The 24150-nt window shown below is 36.5% G+C and overlaps 1 pseudogene; it reads left to right on the top strand.

The window, feature by feature from the left end:
* The first annotated feature begins 1236 nt into the window (after positions 1-1236).
* LOC102956053 lies at positions 1237-2210 on the top strand (annotated as a pseudogene).
* The last annotated feature ends 21940 nt before the right edge of the window (positions 2211-24150 follow it).

The raw sequence follows: 24150 nt of genomic DNA, 5'->3' as shown, positions 1-24150 counted from the left end.
AGATATTCTCCACAATTAATTATGATAGCCACAGTCCATTTAAAATGGGAAATCATTATCCTTTTGAACCTCCTCTATCATCCAAGTCTATTCTAGTCTCTAAGTTTGTATTAGTTCCCTACTGCCACTGTAACAAATTACCACCAACAGGGTTTTTAAAACAACATCAATATATTACCTTACAGTTCTAGAGGTCAGAATTCCAAAATCAGTTTCACTGGACTAAAATCAATGTATCATCAGAAACACGTTCCTTCTGGATTCTCTAGAGGCAAACGACTTTCAGCCTTTAGAAAGATTGCCCTTTTTCCTTGGCTTGTGTCCCTGTTTTACCCTAACCTCTGTTTCCATCCTCACATCACCTTGGACTCACACTCTGCCTCCCTCTTATAAGGACCTTTGTGATTATATCTGGTCATCCTGGATAACCCAGGATAATCTTTCTATTTCAACATCCTTAGATTAATCACATCTGCAAAGTGCCTTTTCCCATGTAAGGTAAAATATGCCTTATTTTATAACACAACTATATATGGTGGATCTACATTCACTCTGTGAATGATTTGATAATATCTGGTATCTGCTCCAAAGTATATTTGTAAATATTTGTGAATATATACACATATATTTAATTATTCTGCTTTTGTTTTTAAATTTGAAAAAAAACAACTCCCTTGCTTGATAGCAACTCCTTTGCTGGAGGGCTAGTTTTAAAGCTAAGAAGCTGATTTATCTATCTGAAAGTATTTTCTAGAGGTGAATCATATAACCTTTCATTGATGACACTTTTTTTTCTTGGTATGAACCAAATATATAATTGCTAGAATAAAAGGAATGTGGCAATAACCTGGAGGTCATGAGCTTGAAAATCTACAGAAATGCTTAAAATATGTTTTACATTATTCTACTGTTTTAATTGTGGATTTTGACTGCTTAATCTAAAACTAAGCCAATGGTCTTATTTTGTAAAATATTCCCTTCTCATCATTCCAACTGAACATTCATTGAATTAACATTTTTTTTTACTGTCCTCCATTTACTACAAGCACACACATAATAGTAAAATCATAATATAATTATATATTGTACATTTCATTATTTTCATTCTAATGAAACCCAGAATAATGAGGAAAGGGGATTTTAAAGAAATATAAATACCCCAATGCCCCCATTTTGTGATCTTGTCCAGTAAAAGGTTATTTTATTTTTACAACTGTTCAAGTATTGACATACAAGATGAAGCAAGACGCCACAAGAAATGCTACCTACACTGTGGATAGTGAAGGTTATGTGCATGTGGTAGGATTTAATCTCTTTGAGAGTAGGGATTCAGGAAACCTTAATTGCATATGGCGGCAGTAATTATGTGGTCATTGGCATGTGTACAGTTCAGACATTGTACAGACATTGAAGGAATTCAGTATAAAACACTATGAACATTTCAGCATGGTGTCAGAATCGATGGCATAGCTTGGAGCCCAGAAACTAGATGTGATTCATTGCCTCCAATAATCAAATTTTGTACTTCAGCTGCTGATATGAAAATAAGGTTATTGACTTCAGATCTTCAAGACAAAAATGAATACAAGGTTTTAGAGGGCCATTCAGATTTCGTTAATGGTTTGGTGTTTGAGCCCAAAGATAGCCAAGAAATTGCAAGTGTGAGTGATGATCATACTTCAGGATTTGGAAGTTGGAAGGAATGCAGACAACTCATTTTGTTCTTCGTTCCCCTGGAATGAATGTGTGCTGGCATCCTAAGGAACTTTTAAGCTGATGGTTGCAGAGAAGGGGACAAGCCGGTTTTATGATCTTTCAGCTCAACAGGCTATCTTATCTCTTGAATTGAACAGATGCCATTAATGCCAGCCCACTGGTGCTTCAAAAACACCTTCAAAGTTGGAGCTGTTTCAGGAAATGACTGGTTAATTTGGGATATTACTCGAACCAGTTATCCTCAAGATAAGAGACCTGTCCACACGGATCAAGCCTGCCTATTCAGGTGGTCTACAGTTAATGAGAACTCGTTTGCAACCACTGGTTATCCTGGTAAAATGGCAAGCCAGTTTCAAATTTATCACTTAGGACACCCTCAGTCTGTCCTCGTTGGTTCTGTAGTCAGTAGATCTGGCTTTTCCTGGAATAGAATTCTCTCACTGTGTGCCATTGGAGGATGGCACAAGTTGTTGTTTTGGGTAACTGGAATGTAAAACAAATTTTCTGTGTACCTTAGTCCACAGACTTTGTATTTTTAATACATACTTTGGAGAACTCCCTATTTTTATGTCAAATATACTGTAAGCTCTAGAAATGTCCCAGTTGTTGCTTTTGTTAACTAAAATGTTAATGGTTTGATAAAAAAGAAAAAAAGAAATATAAACAACAGAATATCCACATATTAATATCAAAACATGGATGTTTATCACTGCTTCAATAAAAACCAACTGTCTTAAAAATTTGTTTCCTAAAATATTTTAATTCACTATTTGATACTTCTGGAATATAATCAGCAGATTAGTATAAATGATGATGTCTATCCCTTGATTTAAGATTCTAAGAAAATCAGTTTGTCTCCCATAGTGAAAGAAATCACAGATACTCTGAAAAAGGATGATTTATTATAGCTGTGGTTAAACTCAGGATCCCATTGTAAAAAACAATACTGAAAACTCAAACATTTTATATAATCAGGAAAATTGTGTGAAAAATGGTTCATATAATAGACTCCAAAATTAGTTTTTTTAATTTTTGATAATTCATTCAAAGTTAAGGCAGTTAGTTAATAGATGGCATTAAAATCCTGGCTTGTTGAAAAAAAAAATTATGGTCCAACTATAACTTCAAAAGTCAGTGACTGCCTTCCCCCCCCCTTTTTTTTTTTTTTGCAATTTTCCTGTGTATGTCTTTTTAGAGAATCAGGACAATTTTCTTCTGGCTTTCTAACTATGATTTCAAACTCAAGTAATTATGTTGTGCTTTCCATGATTCCTTCTGGCTTTCTAACTATGATTTCAAACTCAAGTAATTATGTTGTGTTTTTCATGATTCCAAGTATAATTTTAGTTGTAAAATGTCTACTTATTAAATATTCTTGTAGCAAAATAATTACATAGTAAAGAAAAGCAACTCAAACACCAAAAAAGAAATGATGAATTATTGCTTCCAACAACTAAGTAGTACTCCTATCTCATTGTATACATTTTTGGAGAATGGAATTTCTACAAAAGTGAGGTCTGAAGTTTTCATCCATGTGTGAGGAGTCTGAGAATGACTGGAACAGGGGACACAGACATGGCTTTACTTATAGCTGTTAGCAATAAAAACTTTAAATGTTTGGTTCCTGGATGTAAAGAGAGGAAATGCAAGAGATATTTTTCTCCAAGGAAGTCTAAAAACACGAGAGGAGTTATTTTATAAAATAGGATCCTAAGTGACAAACTGAGTGGCTATATTTAAAATGCCACTTTCATAGTATGTTACTCATGATTACATTATTATATTTATTCATTAAATTATAAAAGACTTTTCAGTAGAGAAAATAACACTGGTGAATGAAAGGAAGGTACACAAAATAATCTATAATATACTACCTTCTGGTTCTGATTTTGTTTACCTTTCCTACCCATTTTTTCAACTTTGGCCCCCTCATTGCTTTCTTTTCCTTTTATGTATTTGCATTATTAAAAGGCAAAATGAATAGTATGAGGCACAGATATGACTGAGGTCTCAGTGACTTCTATTTACATCCAATTGTGACACAAGATAATTTCTGTGATATTCCTGCATTTCATTCTCTTAATATTGCTTTGATTATGTGTGGGTATAATCAGGCTTCTCAGTTTAAGGCTACACTCCATTTGTAGCCATCTACTTGGAGAGGATAATGAGATTTATCCACAGTGAATCAGTGAATCAGAGTCTTGAGAATGGATAAGGAGTCTAGAGTCTAATCATAGGTCATCTTTGACTGGAAAGGGTTGAGAGCTGAAGGGAAATCAGTGTCCTATTCAAGGTGTAAAGAACACCTCTGGTTCCAAACTTGAGTATGTATATTGTAAGTGAATTATCAGTGCGATCATTTTACGTCAGTTGTGATGTAAACAATCCCAACACAAATTATTGATCAACACTGGGTAGTTTAGACAGCATATTGAATGCTTTAGTGATAGTATAAGTAGTACACAGGCCAACTTTCATTCAAATTCAATTAAACATTATTTGTGGACCTCTTCACTGCTGACATAATGCTCATGTGTTCAAAAGCAGATTTAGTGAAAAAGTCCTATGTTAGACAGCTTGTATGCATATCTATAGGAGCAATCTTATTCGAAACAGAAGTCTAGATAAAGATTATCACTGAATTTGAAAGATTTTCTTATGATTTGTTTCCTACTCATTGACTTTCTATTCAGCCTAACACACCAACACAAAATTTCACTAGGCTATACATTTATGAATTATCTTGCGGGGAAGGTTCAAGGCAGCCTTAATAATTAATAAGTAACTGTTGAAGATGAGGCTTAGGCTGTCACATGTAAAATGAGCCCATAGTGACTTGTGAAATCCTAAAACTATCATGAAAATAAAAAGTAGCACCAATTATGTGTACAAGTTGATACTTAAGAGGTTTCATATGACAGTTTTCAAATAAATAGCATATTGTGAATGTAAGACAAGTAGGCTTAGAGATTTATTAATCAATTCAATTTCCATAACATGAACCAGAAAATGTAAAGGGATTTAATTCCATGCTGTATTTGATTTAAAATATATTTTCAAATTATCAAACTCCATGATACAAATACATTAGAATAACACAAATATATTTATCCCACTCAGGTTATATACATTAATCCATTGTTATTAGGGAAAAAATGTAACTTGTTTAACTAGTACGAGTTAAATAGATATGAGCCATCAACTGAGGGATTTGAAATTATATTCCAGATCTGGTTTTGGTTCTAAAGGCTCTTCATTTTCAGAGATAACAAACTTCCTTTTCCTGACACATACACATACACATATATGTACATTCATATACATGTATACTATATATGTATGCATGTGTGTTTTAAATGCAAGCCAGAACTTTGGCATATACAAAAGAAAGAGGTAAGGTTTTAACGATTTCAAGAAAGTGTAGAATAATGATAGTATTGAACTGCTTTTCACTTTCAAACCAAATTAGAAGCCGTAGGAAATAAAATAATGATAATGGGGCTCTTTAATTAAAATAACCAATTAAAATCATACAACTACCAAGAGGAAAAAATATATAGTAAAAATGATACGAATCTGTAATATCTTAAATTGAGTTTACTTTGGAATGCCACTGAAACTCAAATATAATATGATTTTCCAGGCAGTGATTTTGCTGTGAATATGCATGCATGTGTGTACAAACACACACACACACACACACACACACACACAGAGTGAATGAATGAATGCTGAGGCTGAATAAACAGGATGACCAAACTACACACACAAAGGACATAATAAGAATACAACTCTCTTCTCTCCCCACCCCAACACCCACTTTACCCAAGTAAGCTATTCTGTGGAATTCATCCTTTCCTTCTCCCTGGACGAAATCTAGGGCATGGAACAAGGAATATTCTGATCACAGTTAGATAATTAAAACCTGTGCTTAATCTAGTCAACAGAAGACTTTAGTTCAGTCTTTAGTTCAGTCAATTTTTATAACTGATATATCCTGTCATGTGTAAAAACAAATATATATAAAAAAAAAAACTGCAGCCTTTTCCTTCCTACATCCAAATATCCCTCACCACCTCCAAAGACAGAAAAAGGATGAAACCTGGAGGAGAGATGAATGAAGGGCAGGAAAGCTGTACTTTCGCGCCATCGTGGTGATCGAGCATCCGTACCCTGTGGGCATGAATGCTCTATGAAGGTTGGCCTTTCTTTCAGGTGGCGCTGTGTCAATTCCTTATCGCTCCCCCTTCAATCCTAAAATCACCTGGGTATCCTACCTGAAGTTTCTTCTACATAGACAGACGTGTTCTTTCACAGACAAATTGGTGGGCTACCTACATGTCATTTGTAAGCTGCGTAGCATCCCAGGGTTTACTTCTAGCTTCCTTCCCCTGACATCACCTAGCCTTCCTCGAATGACCCAGGGTGTCTCTCTCTAAGGTTCCCTGAAAAATACTCACCCATCCTCTGTTATAAGAAATGCTGGACAAGCAGGAAGTCCCCACTCAAGCAACTTCTATTCATTCTGTCCATGCAACAATTGCCAGTCCTAAACTCTCAGCCTGTGGAATGCATGACATATCTCTTGTGCCCTTGAAGTTCAGGAGATATATGCCAGTTCTCCGAACAGACACATCAAAGCCACTCTCCCTGAGTTTGTGGGTCTAAAATGAACTGAAGCACTTCCAAAAAATCCTCTCTGGATCTCAAACTCTGTGACTACTTCAATATTGAATCTTCTATAACTTCCAAAGGGTAAAGTGCCAAGTTTCAAAACCAGTATCTTATGAATACTTTTGATAGCACTGTCTGGGGTGGTATTTGAGAACATGTGGATAACTGATTTACATTATCTTCAACCAAAAATGAGATTGAAAAGCCTCCTCTTTAACACCTGTTCAGCTCCTTTGTAGTTTATCTGTATGTAGCTTGGGCAGAATATTTATAAGCAAATATAAAAATTAAAAGATAGGAAGGTTTCCTTCTTATATAGAAAAGTTCTTACCTAGAAGGAACCCACAAAGAATCAAACATTGCACATGGTGTGTAGGTAAGCAACACCAGAAATAAACCTTTGGATTTGCTGAATACAGCCATGTTCATGCAATGGGTTGATTTATCTCTTCAAATTATATATTTTTCAAAATCACTTGTACTCAAATAATGACCATCTACGACATACCCTTAATATGCATATATTTGAAATTTGAAAGTATCCTTCAAGTTTTAATCATGGAATATGAAGATTTAATAATGTAACTTCTTAGGTCTAACCAGATTAAAATATAAATAACCAATCAATTGAAATAACCAATTTCCATTTCTGAGAGCTATCACTAAGATAAATGTTCTTTCTGCCTAATAAGTGTGTTCCCTATCAATAATGCTAACCACAAACACACATATGAGAAATTCCTTCCTTGCATTAGCATGTAGTTTCCAACATGTACTCTTTTATACTGCAAAGGAATGTTTATTCTCTTATATTACTGAACACAGTAATTATGAGATAGAAGGCTATGTTCTTCTTGCATAAGGCCCTAATTCCAGAGGTTTACCTAAGTTTTTAGGTGTTGTTTCCCTATCCATAGACTACTCTTCTTTTTTTTTTAATTTTTGTTATTAATGTTTAATTTATTTTTGAGATAGAGAGAGACAGATGTGAGCGGGTGAGGGGCAGAGACAGAGGGAGACAAGGAATCCAAAGCAGGCTCCAGGCCCCGAGCTGTCAGCACAGAGCCCAACGTGGGGCTCGAACCCACGAACTGCTAGATCATGACCTGAATGAAGTCTGACGCTTAACCAACTGAGCCACCCAGGCGCCCCATAGACTACTCTTCTGTATTCAACTTGTTCCAAATACGCTTCGTTACACAATTCTCTACAGTTAATTATTTAGACAAGTTACTCTAGTATGATTTGGTTAGTTTTGTCAATGGAGACATACTGACAGAAAGATCTAAAGAATAATTGTAAAGAACAACTTTTCACTCATTCGGTAACAACACCAAGACCTGTAAAATAAAGTACAAATGAATATATAGTAACAAGCTTCATACATGGCAAATGTCATCTCATTTTAAAAATCCTGAATGGATATATAAAATTCTGATGTATTTAATAAGGGGAGATATGGACACAGGAAGGAAACTTATTTGTGTATTAAAAAATAAATATTGGGTGAAACCACATGTATAGGGACCAGTTCTAAAATTATGAGCTAGTACCTGTAGATATATGAGTGATCTTTTAATAAATTACTTTTCTATTTGGTTTCTTTAATCATTAGAAAGTTCTTTTGAGATAACTCTTTATGATTGGCTAGCAAATGAAAACTATTGCCTTTTGTCAATTTTCCTCGTATTTTCCAACTTTTGAAGGCAAATTAAACAAAATTAAACAGGACAACAAGAACGTAATTGAGAAATAAACTTGCAGAAGATGGCGGTGTAGGAGGACGCTGGGCTCACCGCGCCTCCTGATCACTTACATTCCACCTACACCTGCCTAAATAACCCAGAAAACCGTCAGAGGATTAGCAGAACGGAGTCTCCGGAGCCAAGCGCAGACGAGAGGCCCACGGAAGAGGGTAGGAAGGGCAGAGAGGCGGTGCACGCTCCACGGACTGGCGAGGGAGCCGGGGCAGAGGGGCGGCCCGTGGGCCAAGCAGAGCCCCCGAGTCTGGCTGGCAAAAGCAGAGGGGCCAGACCGAGTGTGTTCCCACAGCAAGCAGGAGTTGACATCTGGAAGGTTATAAGCTAACAGCTCTGCTCGGAGAATGGGAGGGCTGGAGGACGACAGGAGGGAGAGTTGTTGAGCCCCAGATGACAGAGTTCAGCTTGGCAGGGAACAAAGGCGCTCGCCAGTGCCATCTCCCTCACCCATCCCCCAGCCAAAATCCCAAAGGGAACCGGATCCTGCCAGGGAACTTGCTTGCACCGCACAAACACCCAAAGCTGTGCTTCTGCGGATCCACCCCTGCGGTGGGTCTGAGTCCCTCCCCGAGCCACAGCCCACTCCCGAAGCTGATCTCCGAAGGAAAAGCAAGCTGAGCCTGCCCCTCCCGCCCCCGTGCACCCCGCCGATCCACCCCAGCTAATACGCCAGATCCCCAGCACCACGAGCCTGGCAGTGTGTAAGTAGCCCAGATGTGCCACGCCACCCCACAGTGAATCCCACCCCTAGGACCGGGGAAGAGAAGGCACACACCAGTCTGACTGTGGCCCCAGCGGTGGGCTGGGGGCAGACATCAGGTCTGACTGCAGCCCCGCCCACCAACGCAAGTTATTCAAGACAGCACAGGGGAAGTGCCCCACATTCCCACACCACTCCAGGGACTAGCCAAAATGACAAAAGGGAAGAATTCCCCTCAGAAAAAACGGCCAGGAAATAACAACAGCTAACAAACTGATCAAAAATGATTTAAACAATATAACAGAAAGTGAATTTAGAATAATAGTCAAAAAATTAATCGCTGGTCTTGAAAACAGTATAAAGGACAGCAGAGAATCTCTTGCTACAGAGATCAAGGGACTAAGGAACAGCCAGGAGGAGGTAAAAAATGCTATCACTGAGCTGCAAATTAAAATGGAGACAACTACGGCTTGGATTGAAGAGGCAGAGGAGAGAATAGGTGAACTAGAAGATAAAATTATGGAAAAAGAAGAAGCTGAGAAAAAGAGAGATAAAAAAATCCAGGAGTATGAGGGGAAAATTAGAGAACTAAGTGATGCACTAAAGAGAAATAATCTATGCATAATTGGTATTCCAGAGGAGGAAGAGAGAGGGAAAGGTGCTGAAGGTGTACTTGAAGAAATAATAGCTGAGAACTTCCCGGATCTGGGGAAGGAAAAAGGCATTGAAATCCAAGAGGCACAGAGAACTCCCTTCAGACATAACTTGAATCGATCTTCTGCATGACATATCATAGTGAAACTGGCAAAATACAAGGATAAAGAGAAAATTCTGAAAGCAGCTAGGGATAAAGGTGCTCTAACATATAAAGGGAGACCTATAAGACTCGTGACTGATCTCTCTACTGAAACTTGGCAGGCCAGAAAGGAATGGCAGGAGATCTTCAATGGATGAACTGAAAAAATATGCAGCCGAGAATCCTTTATCCAGCAAGTCTGTCATTTAGAACAGAAGGAGAGATAAAGGTCTTCCCAAACAAACAAAAACTGAAGGACTTTGTCACCACTAAACCAGCTCTACAAGAGATCCTAAGGGGGATCCTGTGAGACAAAGTACCAGAGACATCACTACAAGCATGAAGCCTACAGACATCACAATGACTCTAAACCCATATCTTTCTATAATAACACTGAATGTAAATGGACTAAATGTGCCAACCAAAAGACATAGGGTATCAGAATGGATAAAAAAGCAAGACCCATCTATTTGCTGTCTACAAGAGACTCATTTTAGACCTGAAGACACCTTCAGATTGAGAGTGAGGGGATGGAGAACTATTTACCATGCCACCGGAAGTCAAAAGAAAGCTGGAGTAGCCATACTTATATCACACAAACTAGACTTTCAATTAAAGGCTGTAACAAGAGATGGAGAAGAGCATTATATAATAATCACAGGGCCTATCCATCAGGAAGCGCTAACAATTATAAATGTCTATGCGCCAAATACGGGAGCCCCCAAATATATAAAACAATTAATCACAAACATAAGCAACCTTATTGATAAGAATGTGGTAATTGCAGGGGACTTTAACACTCCACTTACAGAAATGGATAGATCATCTAGACACACAGTCAATAAAGAAACAAGGGCCCTGAATGATACATTGGATCAGATGGACTTGACAGATATATTTAGAACTCTGCATCCCAAAGCAACAGAATATACTTTCTTCTCGAGTGCACATGGAACATATATCAAGATAGATCACATACTGGGTCACAAAACAGCCCTTCATAAGTATACAAGAATTGAAATCATACCATGCATACTTTCAGACCACAATGTTATGAAGCTTGAAATCAACCACAGGAAAAAGTCTGGAAAACCTCCAAAAGCATGGAGGTTAAAGAACACCATACTAAAGAATGACTGGGTCAACCAGGCAATTAGAGAAGAAATTAAAAAACATATGGAAACAAACAAAAATGAAAATACAACAATCCAAACGCGTTGGGATGCAGGGAAGGCAGTCCTGAGAGGAAAATACATTGCAATCCAGGCCTATCTCAAGAAACAAGAAAAATCCCAAATACAAAATCTAACAGCACACCTAAAGGAAATAGAAGCAGAACAGCAGACTGCCTAAATCCAGCAGAAGAAGAGAAATAATAAAGATCAGAGCAGAAATAAACAATATAGAATCTAAAAAAATGGTAGAGCAGATCAACGAAACCAAGAGTTGGTTTTTTGAAAAAATAAACAAAATTGACAAACCTCTAGCCAGGCTTCTCAAAAAGAAAAGGGAGATGACCCAAGTAGATAAAATCATGAATGAAAATGGAATTATTACAACCAATCCCTCAGAGATACAAGCAATTATCAAGGAATACTACGAAAAATTATATGGCAACAAACTGGACAACTGGAAGAAATGGACAAATTCCTAAACACCCACACACTTCCAAAACTCAATCAGGAGGAAATAGAAAGCTTGAACAACCTATAACCAGTGAAGAAACTGAATCAGCCATCAAAAATCTCCCAAGAAATAGGAGTCCAGGACCAGATGGCTTCCCAGGGGAGTTCTACCAGATGTTTAAAGCAGAGATAATACCTATCCTTCTCAAGCTATTCCAAAAAATAGAAAGGGAAGGAAAACTTCCAGACTCATTCTATGAAGCCAGTATTACTTTGATTCCTAAATCCGACAGAGACCCAGCAAAAAAAGAGAACTACAGGCCAATATCTTTGATGAATATGGATGCAAAAATTCTCAATAAGATACTAGCAAATCGAATTCAACAGCATATAAAAAGAATTATTCACCATGATCAAGTGGAATTCATTCCTGGGATGCAGGGCTGGTTCAACATTCGCAAATCAATGTGATACATTGCATTAATAAAAGATAAGAACCATATGATCCTGTCAATCAATGCAGAAAAGGCCTTTGACAAAATCCAGCAAACTTTCGTAATAAAAACCCTCGAGAAAGTCAGGATAGAAGGAACATACTTAAAGATCATAAAGGCCATTTATGGAAAACCCACAGCTAACATCATCCTCAACGGGGAAAAACTGAGAGCTTTTTCCCTGAGATCAGGAACACGACAGGGATGCCCACTGTCACCGCTGTTGTTTAATATAGTGCTGGAAGTTCTAGCATCAGCAATCAGACAACAAAAGGAAATCAAAGGCATCAAAATTGGCAAAGATGAAGTCAAGCTTTCGCTTTTTGCAGATGACATGATATTATACATGGAAAATCCGATAGACTCCACCAAAAGTCTGCTAGAACTGATACATGAATTCAGCAAAGTTGCAGGATACAAAATCAATGTGCAGAAATCAGTTGCATTCTTATACACTAACAATGAAGCAACAGAAAGACAAATGAAGAAACTGATCCCATTCACAATTGCACCAAGAAGCATAAAATACCTAGGAATAAATCTAACCAAAGATGTAAAAGATCTGTATGCTGAAAACTATAGAAAGCTTATGAAGGAAACTGAAGAAGATATAAAGAAATAGAAAAACATTCCATGCTTATGGATTGGAAGAATAAATATTGTCAAAATGTCAATACTGCCCAAAGCTATCTACACATTCAATGCAATCCCAATCAAAATTGCACCAGCATTCTTCTCGAAACTAGAACAAGCAATCCTAAAATTCATATGGAACACAAAAGGCCCCGAATAGCCAAAGTAGTTTTGAAGAAGAAGACGAAAGCAGGAGGCATCACAATCCTAGACTTTAGCCTCTACTACAGAGCTGTAATCATCAAGACAGCATGGTATTGGCACAAAAACAGACACATAGACCAATGGAATAGAATAGAAACCCCAGAACTAGACTCACAAATGTATGGCCAACTAATCTTTGACAAAGCAGGAAAGAATAGCCAATGGAAAAAAGACAGTCTCTTTAACAAATGGTGCTGGGAGAATTGGACAGCAACTTGCAGAAGGTTGAAACTAGACCACTTTCTCACACCATTCACAAAGATAAACTCAAAATGGATAAAGGACCTGAATGTGAGACAGGAAACCATCAAAACCCTAGAGGAGAAAGCAGGAAAAGACCTCTCTGACCTCAGCTGTAGCAATTTCTTAATTGACACATCCCTAAAGGCAAGGGAATTAAAAGCAAAAATGAACTACCTTATGAAGATAAAAAGTTTCTGCACAGCAAAGGAAACAACCAACAAAAGTAAAAGGCAACCAACGGAATGGGAAAAGATATTTGCAAATGACATATCGGACAAAGGGCTAGTATCCAAAATCTATAAAGAGCTCACCAAACTCCACACCCGAAAAACAAATAACCCAGTGAAGAAATGGGTAGAAAACATGAATAGACACTTCTCTAAAGAAGACATCTGGATGGCCAACAGGCACATGAAAAGATGCTCAACGTCGCTCCTCATCAGGGAAATACAAATCAAAACCACACTCATATATCACCTCATGCCAGTCAGAGTGGCCAAAATGAACAAATCAGGAGACTATAGATGCTGGCGAGGATGTGGAGAAACGGGAACCCTCTTGCACTGTTGGTGGGAATGAAAATTGGTGCAGCCACTCTGGAAAATAGTGTGGAGGTTCCTCAAAAAATTAAAAATAGACCTACCCTATGACCCAGCAATAGCTGCTAGGAATTTACTCAAGGGATAGAGGAGTACTGATGCATAGGGGCACTTGTACCCCAATGTTTATAGCAGCACTCTCAACAATAGCCAAATTATGGAAAGAGCCTAAATGTCCATCAACTGATGAATGGATAAAGAAATTGTGGTTTATATACACAATGGAGTACTACGTGGAAATGAGAAAGAATGAAATATGGCCCTTTGTAGCAACATGGATGGAACTGGAGAGTGTGATGCTAAGTGAATAAGCCATACAGAGAAAGACAGATACTATATGGTTTCACTCTTATGTGGATCCTGAGAAACTTAACAGAAACCCATGGGGGAAGGGAGGGAAAAAAAAAAAGAGGTTAGAGTGGAAGACAGCCAAAGCATAAGAGACTGTTAAAAACTGAGAACAAACTGAGGGTTGATAGGGGTTGGGAGGGAGGGGAGGGTGGGTGATGGGTATTGAGGAGGGCACCTTTTGGGATGAGCACTGGGTGTTGTATGGAAACCAATTTGACAATAAACTTCATATATTGAAAAAAAAAAGAAAAAAAAGAGAAATAAACTTGTGACTGGTTATAATATACCTAAAATAAAGCCATTTAATTTAAAATAATGATACTAGAGGATATGGACTTAAACATTAGAAAATGAAAAAAAAAAGTTATAAATGTAACAGATAATTAAGTAAAAAGGAAAAATTAAATCCTTATATTCATCCTGTGAGCTTCATTCATTAATATACCATACAGTTTTAACATTAGTCAATGCATAAGAATTATGTCAATGAGTGAGTCCAATTTTTCAGCTCTTTCCCTCACCTCCCCCCAAAATAAATAAAACAGGCAATTCTAAGCCAGATAATCAAAATAAGATTCAGTTTCTTCAAGGTCATTCAAAAACAATTAAGCTACGTAGAAGTATAGATCAAAATGCCATTATCTGGTGAATTATTGTGATACAGTCAAGTAATTTAAATAACACAGAACATAACAAGGGGACTTAATCCTCTGTATGTCTAAATCCCTGAATTCTTACACTAATTTTAAACTCTTTTTGACTGTATGGACCCAAATATGTTAGAATGAGGTGGCACTAAAATATATTTAAAAATTTTTAATGTTTATTTTTGAGAGCGAGACACAGAGAGACAGAGAGAGACAGACAGAGAGAGACAGAGAGAGAGAGAGAAACAGAATGCAAGCCAGGGAGGGGTAGAGAGAGAGAGGGAGACAGAATCCAAAGCAGGTTCCAGGCTCTGAGCTGTCAGTACAGAGCCCGACATGGGGCTCAAACCCACGCGATCCTGACCTGAGCCAAAGTCAGACGCTCAACTGACTGAGCCACCCAGGCACCCCAGCACTAAGATATATTTAAAATTATAAAAGCATGTTTCCCATTGAAGTTTCCAAAATTAGTATTTTAATCTTTTTTTTATAAAGGTAAAAGAAAATAGGCTGATCTAGAAGCAGAGAATATATATTCCTTATACTTTTTTCAAAATATTTATTTTGGTATCGATAATATGACATAGGAATTTGGGGTCTCTATTGCTGCTAGGCACCAACAACCAAAACAGTGCATAAACGCCTCATGATGATCATGTTTTAAATAAACTCTACTAAGTACAATTGTGTTACTGTCATAGCAATAATTTTCTTTACCTCAAGATCTTCATATAACAAAAAAAAGTAAAAAGCACAAAACAAAAATATTTTACAAAGATAAAGGTCAAAAGTTTACAGCTGATTTTATAAATTGTTTTACTAATTTTTTAAAAGTTCAGATATTATGGGACAGACCTTTTACTATTACTGTCTTACACTAAAATCCAATATAATGCTTGATAAGAAACAAATAGCACTGGGAGAATGAACAAAAGTTTTCAGTAATCCTGGAGAATTATGCATCTCTTTCATATTCAAGTAAAGGGCATCTGAAATTCCTTGTTTTAAATGCAGTGTGAACATGTCTCTTTACAAAACCACAACACAGCATTTCTTTCATTTCTCACCCCATTAACTCCCTTGACCAAGTGCATGCAGATCTTTGGGGGGTTCAAAGTTTTTGAAAGTTTCAGATATGCTGAACTGTAAGAGTGGGAGTGTCGTATCAATTCCACTGGGATAACAAGTATTTTTCAAAGATGGTATTTTCCTTAGGTGTCTACAGATTCCTTACATAAACAACTTACCAGGTGTGTCTAACCAACTCAACTCTTGACTTTGAAATGCAAGATGTATAATCAGAAACAATTTGAAACTGAGGTGATTCATTGTATTCAAATGAGTCCATTTGGAAACTCTAATTAACTCTTCACTCAACATCGTTACCCTCACTAGTGGAGGAAGATACTAGAATGGCTCAACAGAAAGAACACATTTGATATCAGTTATCTGATATTATCTGATATTATCAGTTATTTGATATCATGTACCTACCTACTTCTAATGAGCAAAAGGCAATATAAAGTATGAATTACTTCTGCAAAATTAAAAATATAGGCAATGGCAGATGGGAGAGGAATCAATGCTATGTGAGGACACTAACACATTCCTTTCAGTTCATTGATATGAACAGCGTGCAATTTTATTTTATTGACAACCATTCCTTCCTTTTTTCTTTTTATCTCAGTGATTTCATGTACCTATTTCTTAAATGTCTAAAAACTGCCCGATTGTAAAACGACAAAATCAAAACACTAACGCATCGAAATCAGCATGAACGAAACACCCGTTGCCACTTCCCTCTTTAACTATAGAAAATGGTTGGAGGTATTTCACAATTACCATTTCTATGACATCACTAAAAAAATTATAATAACCTCTTTCAAAGCTCACTGAAATTGGCTAATAATCACTTTATGAGTAGACCCCGTAATTTAGCTTTTCAAAGCTACGTGACCTTCCAAGTGAGTGGCACATAATATATAGCATGTTCTTCCCATACATCAGGTATTAGATTTACACTTGATATTTCCACATGAATAAGCGTGTGAAAGCTAAAATTGACCATGGACAAAAGACAAATGGGGAACTACTTTTCTTCTAAAGCCTGTTCATCCAAAGTCTTCTTTTGACAAGGAAGACCAGTTGCTTAGGTCAAAATTACAGAAAGTAATTATTCATTTTTCCTTATCCTTCATACCAATTCTTTTAGCATATTTTTCCAACTGTAACTTAAGATTATATTTTCCCCTCCCTCCTTTTAATTCCTCTTTCTAGCAATACTGTAATCTTGGACTTGAGCTATTGCAATAATTTCTTAACTAGGCATCCTGCCTCCATTCTTGACCATATTTTCCAGCCAATCAAATACTTCTTTAAAACACCAATTGCTTGATATAATTTCTCTGTCTCAAATCCACCAATGATTTCCATCTTATTTCAAATACAATTCAGTCCTCTCCTGACTGACACAGCTTGATTTATTATCTGTTTGGAAGGCCTACTTACCACTGTGGCCTTACATATTACCATTTTGAAAGAAGGCACGGTTCTTGGTATTGCTATTGCAGAGTTCATTCATCCATGAACATTTCGTATTTAAATTATTGCATTGCCCAAAATAAGGAAGATATTTAACATTTTGAATATGAGATATAATTATAGAAGTAAAATATAAAGCAAAGTTAAAAATAGAAAATGCCACTTTTTGGAAACCCTCTAATGCATATTCAATGTAAGCAAAATGAATTTTCCTGTCCTATCATTAAAACTTGCAGTCCATGGTGGTTGTGGGGAAGAGAAATCTCAATTAGTCTTTATTTTGGTTATTAGAGATTAAGAAGCCACATTAAATTTTTACCAATTTGCATTTAAAGATGAAGCAGGATTTTTGTATTAAAAGAATAGTACTTTTTATATAGTATAGTAAAATATTACTGAAGTTCCCTTGATATATTCTGTGTTTATTTTAAATTTATCTTTGAGGAGCACCTGGGTGGCTTAGTCAGTTGAGCATCTGGCTTTGGCTCAGGTCATGATATACAGTTCGTGGGCTCAAGCTCTGCATGGTGCTCTCTGCTTACAGCTTGCTCAGAGCCTGGAGCCTGCTTCGGATTCTGTGTCTCCTTCTCTCTCTGCGCCCCCCTGCTAGCACTCTGTCTCTCTCTGTCTCTCAAAAATACATAAATGTTAAAAAACACTTTAAAGAAATAAAAAATAAAAAATAAAATTATCTTTGAGGGGCGCCTAGGTGGCTCATTCCACTAAGCGCCTGACCCTTGGTTTCAGCTCAGGTCATGAGCTCACAGTTCGTGGGATTGAGCCCCATGACTGCTATCAGCATAGAGCCTGCTTGGGATTTTCTCTCCTCCCCCTCTTTCTGCCCCTCCTCAGCTGGTGCTCTTTCAGTCTCAAAATAAATAAGTAAACTTTTAAAAATAATAAAATAAACTTATCTTTGAAATTGTGCCAATATAAATGAAACCCTACAAAAAAAAATAATAGAAAAGAAACAGTCTGTTAAAATGCTCAAAGTGGGAAAGACACTTGGAATATTCAAAAAGCTTTACAATAGTTAAATGAAGGAATGGAAGCATAGGAAAAAAAAAAAAAAAAAGGAGGCTTTGAGAGGTGGACAAGGGTATAGATATAGAGACCTGTGTAGATTTTGTTTAAAATATAATGGAATATCTGATAAGGGGGTTAATACGCAAATTATATAATTTATACAAATCAACACGAAAGAAACCCAAACAACTCAATTAAAAAATGGGCACAGGATCTGAATAGACATTTTTCCAAAGACAACATACAAACACAACTGACACATGAAAAGATGCTCAATCATCAGGGAAATGCAATCCAAACCACAATGAGCTATCACCTCACACCAATCAGAATGACTAGCCTCAAAAAGATAAGAAATAACAAGTGTCGGTGAAGGTGTGGAAAAGGATGAACACTCATGCACTACTGCTGGGAATGTAAACCACTGAGAAAAATAGTATGAAGGTTTCTCAAAAAAAATTTTTAAAAATGCTGTAAGATCCAGTAATTCCACTACTTGAGAATTACCCAAAGAAAACAAAAACACTAACTTGACAAGATATATGCACCCCTATGTTTGTTTGTTTATTTATTTAATGTTTATTTTTGAGAGAGAGTCAGAGTGTGAGCAGGGGAGGGGTAGAGAGAGAGAGAGAGAGAGGGAGACACAGAATCCGAAGCAGGCTCCAGGCTCCGAGCTGTCAGCACAGAGCCCGATGTGGGGCTCAAACTCATGAACTGTGAGATCATGACCTGAGCCGAAGTCAGGCGCTTAACCAACTGAGCCACCCAGGCACCCCATGCAACCCCATGTTTACTGAACCATTATTTATATTAGACAAGATATGGAAGCAACCCAAGTGTCCATCCATAGATGAATGGATAAGATAAGTCTATAGATAATAGCAAAATCCAGTAAAATAATTAGAAACAAATGAGTTTTTAATATTCACCAATGTTTTATATAATTAATATGTAATTATAGATATAAATTGCAATTCAGCTTTTAAAGGTTTATTTATTCATTTTGAGGAAGAGCGAGAGAGAGCATGAACAAGAGAGAGGCAGAGAGAGAGAGGAGAAAGAGAGAATCCCAAGCAGGCTCTGTACTGGCAGCGCGGAGCCTGATGCGGGGCTTGAACTCACAAACCATGAGATCATGACCTGAGCGGAAATCATGAGTCAGAGGCTTAAACAACTGAGCCACTCAGGTGCCCCATAAGTATGTAATTGATTTTTAATAATGGCTGTGTTTAGCACTCACCTTGAAAATTTTCTGGGGGTTTAATCATCAGCTCTCCTAAGCCAGTGCTTAGGAGATTCCTGCACACCACTGCTAACATATCTAATACTTCAAGTGATATTTTTTTCAAGTCCTGTGAATCTCTTCATGTACTTAACACACACTCTGTTAGCCTTGTATCATCTACTCAGTTGTGCTGTTCAAGAGGGCAAGTCAAGTTGCACTTTGTGATATGTATTCTTAAACGGCACAGACCTGAACCTGTGAACAGTTACCCGATAAAATTATCTATTTGTTAGTACATCTATGACCTCTTCCTTCTACCTCTACAAGGTTTTGAGTGGAAAGAACATTTTTGTATAAGACTTTGAAACCTATGAGGGTTAAGTCTCCTTTGAGTTATATTCATGATATAAAACAATTAGCTCATGGGAACTTCAAATCTGGCATAATTTATGCAAAATCCTGACATATTTCCTCCAACTTAAGATATATGTCACCCAAGAGTCCAGGATCTCTGTGTGGTTGACTTTTGTTGGAGCTTCAAGGTAAAAAAGACAAGTGTGGTAATCATAGCAAAGTAGATCAGGAGGATGCACAACAGTTTTGAGTGAGCTTGAGAGTTCAACCTGGTTGTACTGAACCAAATTATTTACGGGTTTTCTTTTCTTTCCTTTTCTTTCCTTTTCTTTTCTATTTTATCTATTTCTTTATTTGAGTGCTTTGAAGTGATTCATTCTAAAGTAAAAGAAAACCATGGTCAATTTATCTTATGAGAATTCTAAGTTTTTCCCTTGACCTGAAATCCATCAGAGACCAGAGACATAGGCCTAGATCCTGAAACCTTGGGCATGAGTAGAATTCATACAAACAAAGCCAAGGCATTTTCCTTTGCCAAACAAGTGCCCCTATAATTGCCAGAAGATGCATTCAAAATGTTCCATGTCTGTATTAGTTTCCTAGGGCTGTCATGGGAAAAAAAAAAAAAAAAAAAAAGCCACAATCTGTTGGCTGAAAACAACACAAATTTATCGCCTCAGAGAGATTAGAAATGTGAAACCAAAAACATTAAGACCACGCTCTCTTTTAAATCTTTAGAAAAGAATCCTTCCCTGCCTCGTTTTAGCTTCTGGTGATTTTCTGGCAACTCTTGGAGTTAGCTGGCTTACAAATGTATTACTCCAATTTCTGCCTCTTCTGTCAGTTGGCTGTCTTTACCTAGTATATCTCTATTTTTTTTTTTTCTCCTCTTATAAACACACCAGTCATGTTGGGATTGGGACCCATCCTAATGACTTTATCTTAACTTGATTATATCTGCAAAACCCTAATCCCAAAAAGGCCACATTCATAGTTACTGGAAAATATTCAATATATTCTTTTTGCAGATGTAATTCAACCTGTAAGAACATCTTAGTAGTTTTGTCTCTAGAGGAGGAATAAATACCACTTTGAAAGTATCACAGATTTTAGCTGACAGGCCGACTATTGAGGATTTAATTATTATACAATTGCTGTTACATAATTAGTAGGTCTATGTTTTCACACATGGTAACATCACAAAGTTGGTATTTTCTTATTCAAATTTAATATATAATGTATCTTTTTAGATATTTTAATGTTGCATGTTAGTTTATAGCTATATTTCAATAACACTCATTTTATACACTCAAATTAAAATTACTTTATGTTTGGGGCGCCTGGGTGGCTCAGTCGGTTAAGCCTCCGACTTCAGCTCAGGTCACGATCTCGCAGTCCGTGAGTTCGAGCCCCGCGTCGGGCTCTGGGCTGATGGCTCAGAGCCTGGAGCCTGCTTCCGATTCTGTGTCTCCCTCTCTCTCTGCCCCTCCCCCGTTCATGCTCTGTCTCTCTCTGTCTCAAAAATAAATAAACGTTAAAAAAAAAAAAAATTACTTTATGTTTAATATGATCCTCAAAAGTGTTTCCATTTAATTGCTCCTTTTAATTTATTTCCATTATAGTTAATCATACTTCCTGTTTGTCTCAAATTAAAAAATAATCTAAATGGCAGAAAACATGTTTTTTTTATCTATTAAAACCTGCTCCCTTTCATGCACCTTCAGTAAGTATATCCATTTAATAGCACTATAAAATGTTGGTGTGGCTGCAATGATATCATTGACTTTATTGCTATAATCATGGTATGAGACCAAACTGTACCCTCAGCAACGGATTTAGTACCCCAACTGTTGCAGGAGCCTCTCTCAGATTTTTCACAGTATAACATGCATTCCTTTGTAACTTAAATATTAATTATCTGCCATACATATTTTAGATTTTATTCTTAAAAAGGCATTTCATTATATCAGGTCATAAAACAAATTTTCTTATTTACCCAACCTTCACTTGTTTGGTTTGACGTATATAATAAAATGTGTATTATAAAATTGTAAAATGAATTATCAGTCATATAACAGTTTACTCTTATTTTTATGCCAAAATTAGGATTGCATTATGATGTATCTTATACAATCTTATGCAAACAATGGAAAATTAATATGCCCCCAACATTAAAATATTGTCTGTCTACACTTTCTTTAATCCAGTAATAAATAAAAAGCTCAATAATACATCATCCAAACAACTCAATTTTTGGTGAGCCAAGAGTAGCTGACAGAAATTTAAAGACTAAGGATCTCTCAGTTGAGTCAGTTCATACTTTTCAAATGAATAAATGAGATACATGTGACTGTGATAATAATAGAAACATAGGAAATTACTTTGCTTTAAAACTGCAGCATGTGGAGAAGAAAATCAAATTCCTGTGGAGTACATTAGGAAAACAATATAAAATAATGAATTAAAAGAATGAAATAATTGATATATAAAATGAAGCAAAGACATAATTGTGAATTAAAAATAGATGACTTCCCAAATTAAAAAAGAAAGAAAGAAAGAAAGAAAGAAAGAAAGAAAGAAAGAAAGAAAGAAAATTAGATGAAGCAAGAACAGGCTAAAGTAGAAACTAAAGGCACTTGTAAATATCAAGTTTAAAGTACCAAAATTTTAGAAAAGATATCAGAAAACTTAGCAAATTTTGCTCTTTCTTTTGAAAGGCCAAATATGAATTAAAAAATTGTGCTATTTTATTTGAGTCTCCTTTCAATTTTTTAAATGTAGCTCAAAAATTATTCATAATTAAAACAAGGTAAATTAAAACTAAGATGGAACTTTTTTTTTAATGTTTAGTTATTTTGAGAGAGAGGAGGGGAGAGTGAGAGGGAGAGTGACAGAATCCCAAGCAGGCTCCATGCCCAAATGTGGGGCTTGATCCCATGACAGTGAGATCATGACCTGAGCCGAAATCAAGACTCAGATGCTTAACTGACTGAGCCACTCAGGCACCCCAAAACTAAGATGGAACTTTAAGTTTCTACTTATGGGAGAAATATTTAAGAAGTTTCATAATATCCAGTAACACTGAGGACATAAGAAATGAGAAGGTTCATAACCTTTGGTGATAATGTAAATTGATTGATATAACTTTTTTAGAGCAGTCAGCAATATTTTAATATGCTTTATTTTGACCCAGTGATCCTGAGTACAGGATACTCATTTTGCTATTATCAGAAAAAGAAAAGTGTATTCAAGTAAGGACAACCAGTTAAACAAACTATGGGTCATCCATGGGTTAGAAAACAAAAAACAAAACAAAACAAAACAAAACAAAACAAAAAACCTGTCATTCCATGAAAGAATGGGGTAGATCTCAAAAGTCAAATATATGGAGAGATATATTTGTGAACACAAAATGAACAATGTATATAGTGTAACTGCCTTTGTGAAAATAATTTTTTAGTTCAATATTAATGACACATATAAACTTTTGGAAAGGTACAAAGTGGAGGATGATGGGAAATTTCATAATTCTCTTTATTTATTTTGCCTCTACTTATATGCTTATTATTATTTATTTATTTACTTATTTCAATTGTTGCTATCATCTCCTGATGATCTTGATGGACTTTATGTTTTTTCCATTATATTTGGTTTTTATCATTATATTTTTCTATTTTTATACAAATTTGTGAAACCTTATACAAACATATTGATAGTATAAGAGTGAAGAAAGGGTATTCAATAAATACTACTAAAATTTTTTAACAATTGAGAAAAATCAACCAAAACCTAACCTCATTGTAAAAATGACTTCATGCTATACATCTGTTCATTGCAGACAGACCAAAGTGTCATTGACAACAAACTAAAATGTGTCCTAAGGAATAGCTGTCAAACACTGAAAGAATGATGGCTTATGACTCTTAGAGGCCTAACAGAAATCACAAAAATAACCTCAAAAATTGATGCATTATGGAACAAAACCTTTGCTAAGGATATTATAGGGAAATCCCCCACCAAAAAAACCTGACAGGGGCACCTGTGTGGCTCAGTCATTGAGGTGTCCTACTCTTGGTTTCAGCTCAGGTCGTGATCTCATGGTGAGTGAGATGGATGTCCACACTGGGCTCTGTGCTGACACAGTGGAGTCTGCTTGGGATTCTCGCTCACTCCCTCTCTCTCTGCCCCTCCCCCATTTGCACACATTCTCTCAGAATAAATGAACATTTTTAAAAACACTATGACAAATAAAACAAAACATTAAAAATATATAGTTGAGGGGGTGCCTGGGGGGCTCAGTAGGTTAAGCGTTTGATTTTGTCTCAGGTCATGATTTCCTGGTTTGTGGGTTGGAGCCCTATGTCGGCTTCTGTGCTGACAGCTCAGACCCTGGAGCCTACTTAGGATTCTGTGTCTCCCTCTCTCTCTGTCCCTCCCCTGCTCATGCTCGCTCTCTGTCTCTCTCTCTCTCTCTCTCTCTCTCAAAAATAAACATTAAAAATTTTTAGAGTTATATATTATACACACACACACTCACATATAGTTGAGAGAAAAGC

Source organism: Panthera tigris, chromosome A1 (assembly GCF_018350195.1).
Source record: "Panthera tigris isolate Pti1 chromosome A1, P.tigris_Pti1_mat1.1, whole genome shotgun sequence".
Classification (NCBI taxonomy): domain Eukaryota; kingdom Metazoa; phylum Chordata; class Mammalia; order Carnivora; family Felidae; genus Panthera; species Panthera tigris.
This window is presented reverse-complemented; position numbering and strand designations above follow the sequence as displayed.